The sequence below is a fragment of the Dermacentor variabilis genome, chromosome 1 (assembly GCF_050947875.1).
Source record: "Dermacentor variabilis isolate Ectoservices chromosome 1, ASM5094787v1, whole genome shotgun sequence".
In the NCBI taxonomy this organism is placed as follows: Eukaryota; Metazoa; Arthropoda; class Arachnida; order Ixodida; family Ixodidae; genus Dermacentor; species Dermacentor variabilis.
This window is the reverse complement of record NC_134568.1, coordinates 73,670,344-73,676,665: the sequence shown is the minus strand read 5'-3', so window position 1 is coordinate 73,676,665 and position 6,322 is coordinate 73,670,344. Positions and strand designations below refer to the sequence as shown.

The 6,322-nt window shown below is 44.0% G+C and overlaps 3 non-coding genes across 3 annotated transcripts; all 3 read left to right on the top strand.

Annotated features, from left to right (window-relative positions):
- Positions 1 to 5,389: 5,389 nt before the first annotated feature.
- TRNAP-CGG (transfer RNA proline (anticodon CGG)) lies at positions 5,390 to 5,461 on the top strand. The gene has a single exon. It is a non-coding gene; the product is annotated as a tRNA-Pro (tRNA).
- A 135-nt stretch (positions 5,462 to 5,596) lies between these two features.
- On the top strand, positions 5,597 to 5,668 carry TRNAP-CGG (transfer RNA proline (anticodon CGG)). Its single transcript has one exon. It is a non-coding gene; the product is annotated as a tRNA-Pro (tRNA).
- A 133-nt stretch (positions 5,669 to 5,801) lies between these two features.
- On the top strand, positions 5,802 to 5,873 carry TRNAP-CGG (transfer RNA proline (anticodon CGG)). Its single transcript has one exon. It is a non-coding gene; the product is annotated as a tRNA-Pro (tRNA).
- Positions 5,874 to 6,322: the final 449 nt, after the last annotated feature.

The window sequence follows — 6,322 nt, the reverse complement described above, 5'->3', positions numbered from 1 at the left end:
AAGCTTCTCGTGCAATGGGGATATTACGAAGGATAAGTAATTATCGATGTTGCATGCGCAGAGACACACTCATAATGATTTACCGCATGTATATTCGACCTATAATAGAGTTCGGTTGTGTGTTATTCTCCGGCGCCGCGGCTTACAAGCTACGCCCACTAGTTTTGCTGGAACGGGAAGCGCTTCGCTTATGTCTGGGGCTACCAAAGTTTGTAGCCAACGCTGTGCTCTACAAGGAAGCACGATTGCCTTCCCTTGAAATGAGATTTAAAATACTTACCGTCCAAACATTTATAAGGCTCTATGAATCCACACTAAGAAGATCCCAGTCCATCTTCATCAAACAACGAGTCCAATTTTTTGGAGTCAGATGGCCACGGTTTCACACGCCACAAGTCATTGTATCGCAATCGTTATTGAATCCGTTAGACGTAAATATAAATGACATAATCACGGAAAACAGCATCTCAAATTCACTAGTTATTACTTATGATGACCTATACCCAAATAATGCAAAGCAGCTTCCCTCGCATATTCTTAACGGCTTACTCCAGGATCACTTGAATCAACTCCACACTAACGTAATTATAGCAACGGATGCTTCGCAGAGTGAAGAAAAGGCAGGAGTTGGAATTTTCTCATCATCATTGGACTGGTCTTTTTCTATTCGGCTTCCCGACTTCACTCCAATATACCTAGCGGAATTCCTAGCTGTTGTCCTAGCTTTACGAAAGCTACAATCTTCCAGGACAACGGCGGTAATAATCACAGATTCTTTGTCGCTGTGCACCTCACTTACTGCTCCCGGCGAGTCACACATATTGAAAACTTTTTACTCACTGGCTCCTAGTCATTTGAGAAGTTTACGATTAATATGGGTACCTGGGCACAAAGGCATATTTATGAATGAGGTGGCAGACAGCTTGGCCAAGGCTTCTATCAGCGGCCCAGTGCTTCCCCTTCTTCCAACGATGGGTTTTATCACGTCCGCCAGGTTCAGAAGATACATCCTTTTAACATCACAATCGAACCTTAAATCGTCCTTGGAACTACGCCGCTTACAATTCCCTTGGAGCAGGAAGTTTTGCAAAACAAGACAAACGGAAGTTACATTAACGAGACTACGTTGTCGAGTCCCATCTCTAAATTTTTACATGCACCGATCTGGTCTGGCAATATCCCCATTGTGCCATTTTTGCAATGCATTAGAGACGATTGAGCACTACATGCTGGAATGCCGGCGTTTCTCCTCCGTGAGGAAAATGACATTAGAAATTACAGTGTGACAGCTTGGCCTGCCATTGAACACTCCGGTACTACTGTCTTTCGGAGCGTCTGAGCTTGGGCACTCACACAGGAATGTGTGCTTCGCCTTAGAAAAATTTATTATTGAATCAAACCGATTTCATTGATGACAATATTATTCTATTTATTCCTCCTCTATTGCCGCATTGATATATTATAGATAATTTTTTTTCCTCTACGTAGCATGACAGTCTACTGAACCGTTTCGATTTTCTCTCGGCTAAATTCATGTAACAAAATTTTAGGTTGTTACCTCCATTTTCTGCACACTTAAGCAAAGTCTGCCCCACTCTTGGCCAATCTCCGCGAGTGGGTAAGCGCCAAACTCATCAAGGACATCATCATCATCATCATCATCACGTCCGGCACCATGCAACGACGAAGCAACAGAAAGTGCACTACAGGCTCCCGAGAAAGTGCCTCCTAGTGCTCAGCGAACTCCCTCTCCTGGTGATAATGTGCCGCGCCGGTTTTATCAGCGTAGTCAGGAGAGTGCAACCAAGAAGTCCAAAGGGAGCAAGACCACAGATTTATCTGTAGCCGAGGGCGATGGAACACAAAAGCTTTAGGTGAGCAAAATGGCTACCGCCTTCCCCCTCCTCTTATGCGTAGCGACACTCAACGTACGTGGGCTGAGGAATATAAGGCGTCAGCAGCAGTTACTACACGTGCTTAGGCAGCATGAAGTTGATGTTGGTGCAGTGCAAGAGACAAAGATATCGTCTACTGGTGATGTCAACCTTGCGTTGCAAACTTTTCAACCTGATTACGAGGTGTGTATTAGCCAAGCATGTGGTGCTTCCGCTGGATGCTTTTTGTTAGTCAGAAAGCAGTTAAATCATTCTTCATTGCCGCTACGTGTTGATGGGGAAGGCCGCCTTATATGCTGTGACCTCTCTTTCCATTCCCGTAATTGGCGATTTATTTGCGTTTACGTTCCCTCAAAAGTGAGTGACAGGAAGGCTTTCTTCCTCTCACTTGCTCCGCTCCTAGATACTGACAGAGATTTGGTACTGTTGGGAGACTTCAACTGTGTTTGTCATTACAGAGATCACTCATACCTAACTAATCGTTATGATGCAAGGGCTACTTTCCTGCATCAGTTAACGGAAGATCACAATCTAATAGACGTGGGCACCTACACACCTTCTTGGGTGCGGTTCACGCACTTTCAAGGCGTCTCCCATGCTCGACTTGATCGTGTGTATGTTTCGACGAATGTCTGGTCTAACAATCACAACTACACCGTGAAGTCTGTATTTTTCATAGACCACTGTTTAGTAGCTGTTTCATTGGGTCCCCGAAAATTTCGCAAGTTTGCTCCAAACTGGGAACTGTGGAAACTTAATACACAACTTTTGCGAGAGGAAAGTTTTGTAAACAAAGTGAAAGAATTATGGCTAGAAATAACACAATGTCAACAGCTTCCTTTGTTTGCTCAATGGGAAATGTTCAAAAATAGAGTAAAAAATGAGGCGATTGCCATTTCATGTGAGCTGTCTCAAAGAAAAAAAAGCTGAAAAGCATTACCTTCATGATCTACTTCACAAGCTGCACGCTTTCGAAAGCCAGGAACCAGGGTTGTATAGCGATGAAATAAATACAGTTCGCGCACAAATACAGAAACATGAGACGGACGTGTACAAAGGAGCAATGGTGCGTTCACGCACAAGGAGCAGCCCACAAAAAGGGCTCTCGATGATGAAAAGCGATACGCGCTTTCCAAGCAAATATTGGAAATTGTGTCTGGTGGGTCTATATACACAGAAACGTCCCAAATAATAACCCTATTTGAAGCTCACTATAAAGATCTTTTCACTGCAGTTAAGCCTCAGAATGGATACGAAGGAAAACGCTGATCAGTTTATTTCGCTTATGCCACACTTAGAAGAAGATGATCGACTCAGCGTTGATGGGCCAATAACTCGAGAAGAAATTAATTTTGCCGTCGAAACGCTGCAGAAGAACATGACGCCTGGTCCTGATGGCCTTAGTGCTGAATTTTATATAAAATTTCAGGAATTCCTGTGTCCTTTTCTGGAGCAGCTTTTCGAGGAAGCCTATCAATACGGTGAGCTTCCTCCATCTTTCTATCAGGGCCACACAACCTTAATACCAAAGAGCACTGATGATGAAACAATAAAGAGAGTAAACGGATACAGGCCGATATCGTTATGTAACGTGGATTACAAAATATTTGCAAAAGTACTGACAAATAGATTGCAGACAGTCATTACCAAATTTGTAGGTGATCATCAAACATGCGGAATTCGAGGCCGGTATATACAGACAAATGTTCATATCGCACGTTGAGTCCTTGAGTGCATAGAGGGTAGTACGGATCAAGTAGCTCTTCTCCAGATTGACCTCGCCAAAGCCTTTGATAAGGTTCAACACGAATTTTTGTTCCAACTGCTGCGACATATTCAGTTAGGGGATGTATTGTACAATGGTATAACATTTTCTTATAAACATTGCACTACAAAGTTAATTGTGAACCGTACCCTCTCAGATATAATACAAGTACAGTTATCCGTTCGTCAGGGTTGTCCGCTCTCGCCTTTACTCTTCGCCATATACTTAGAACCGCTTTGCTTAAGCGTGCTTTGCGACTCGAGCATTAAAGGATACAGGTATACCGATGAGGAAATTAAAGTGCTAGCTTATGCAGATGACATTGCCTTCTTTTGCGTCGATAAGCCAAGCATTACCAAGGCAATAAACGCTACCCTGCGTTTCTGTGAGACTGCAGGAGCTACTGTAAGTTTTGACAAAAGTAGAGGCTTTTGGCTAGGCATGTGGGCGCTCACTCCCTCTGTATTCGCGAATATTCATTGGAATCAGTCTCCGTTGCGATATCTCGGAGTACCTCTCGATAACTTCCTTAATAGTGGACCTCATTGGACGTCCACGATAACCACTATCCGTCGAAAGGTGACAACCTGGCAGGGACGTGATCTCTCCATTTTTGCGAGGGCTAAAGCATGCAATACATTTCTCGCTTCTAAGCTTCTTTATGTTCTGCAGGTCTTGCACTGCTCACGTGTCCATGTCCAGGCATTTCATAGAATATTTGCATGTTTTATTTGGCATTCATCATGGCAAGCCATGAGCAGGGACAACCTTTATCTCCCGCTTGAAAAGGGAGGACTGGGTCTTGTGCATTTGTTTGTGCGACTATTGGTCATGCGCTTATTTTACCTTAAAATGTCCGTCATTCATTCCTTCTCGCAGTTAATCGAGCACGTGTTGCGTCACACCTCCCTTTTCTTTTTGTCACGACAAACTTTGCTCAAGAACTACCGTTATGGGGCTTCCTAAAGGAACTTGTCGACACTATTTCATTCTTAAAAGCCAGATTCACCCTTGAATAATTGTTCACCGTTAATTGCACGTCGCTAAATGTAGCACTTATAGATAACCTTTTCCCTGAACCTCTGTACCGAAAGCCGTATCTGTCTCTATTTGGTCAAGATGTTCTTTGCCGTGTCCGTAGAATGTGCATTGCGCCAGCAGCGAAAACGTTTTTCTTTAAGCTGCACACCTCCACACTGCCAGTTAAAACGTGGCTTCAGGAAAAAGTACTGTATGTACACTGGAATACAAATTGTAGACTTTGCAATCAACCCGAGACAATAGAACATTGCTTTACACTTTGTCGTGACGCATTTCTTTCTTGGCACATTTTGCAAAGAACTATCAAAAAAGACTTTCCTCTCACATATTATGATATCCGGTTCCTTCCTTTCAAAATGACAGCCAGTAATACACCATATGATTTGTTTATGTTATTAGGATTTTATTCATTATGAGGAAGTCGAATGATCGACAGACATGCCGAGCCACCTCGCTCGACAAGGTCTATCTTCCGAGAAGAGACTGCTCAAGTCCGTAGTGTGGTGGCTACGTATGATCCCGCCCCTGAATGGATTTCGCGTCTGGACGCTTGTGTTTGTTTGCCAGAATTTTGAACTGTCGTTGGACTGTATACTATCTGTGAATTTGTTTCTCTTATATGTTCATATGTAATGTGACTGCATTGGTTTGACAGTACCGATAATTCCATGCAATAAAGATAAAAAAAGGCTCGTTGGTCTAGGGGTATGATTCTCGCTTCGGGTGCCAGAGGTCCCGGGTTCAAATCCCGGACGAGCCCTTTAATCTTTTGTTTTCCCTGTCAGCCCGAATGCGACCGCGATGCTTGTACTCATCCTCTGGCTTCTTCTTTATATTTTGCAGTCGGACAAGGTATCAAGAAGGTATAACTATGTCGCACATTTCGAGCACTGCCGGCTCGTTTGTCTAGTGGTATGATTCTCGCTTCGGGTGCGAGAGGTCCCGGGTTCAAATCGCGGACGAGCCCTTTAATCTTTTGTTTTCCCTGTCAGCCCGAATGCGACCCCAATGCTTACTTGTCCTCTGGTTTCTTCTCTGTGTTTTGCAGTCAGACAAGGTATCAAGAAGGTATAACTATGTCACACATTTCGTGCACCGCCGGCTCGTTGGTCTAGGGGTATGATTCTCGCTTCGGGTGCGAGAGGTCCCGGGTTCAAATCCCGGACGAGCCCTTTAATGTTTTGTTTTCCCGGTCAGCCCGAATGCGACCGCGATGCTTGTACTCCTTTTTTTTCTTTATTGCCGACTTCGACGTACTCAATCAAGGTTTACAGAGACGAAACGTGTGGACCACACTTTGGCCAACACATTACTAAAATCTTTTTACCAACGCTAATTCATCAAATAAGGAGATCCATTGTGGTGGATCAGGCAGCGCTTTGAAAGCATCTCTCACACACACACAACACTCTCAATGAAGTTTTCCCGAGCCGGTCGAACAACAATGTCTCCGTATTGAAATTGCAATCTAGTTTTCCACATAGCATGGAGGCTCAGGATCATAATAAGGTCATACGGGACATCCTCAGCGTTATCAATCGGTAAGAAGCGTATTCCATATGGGTCCAGGGGTAACTGTTTTTTCAATGTTCCCTGCAGAGGGTCCCAGTGAAAGATGGCG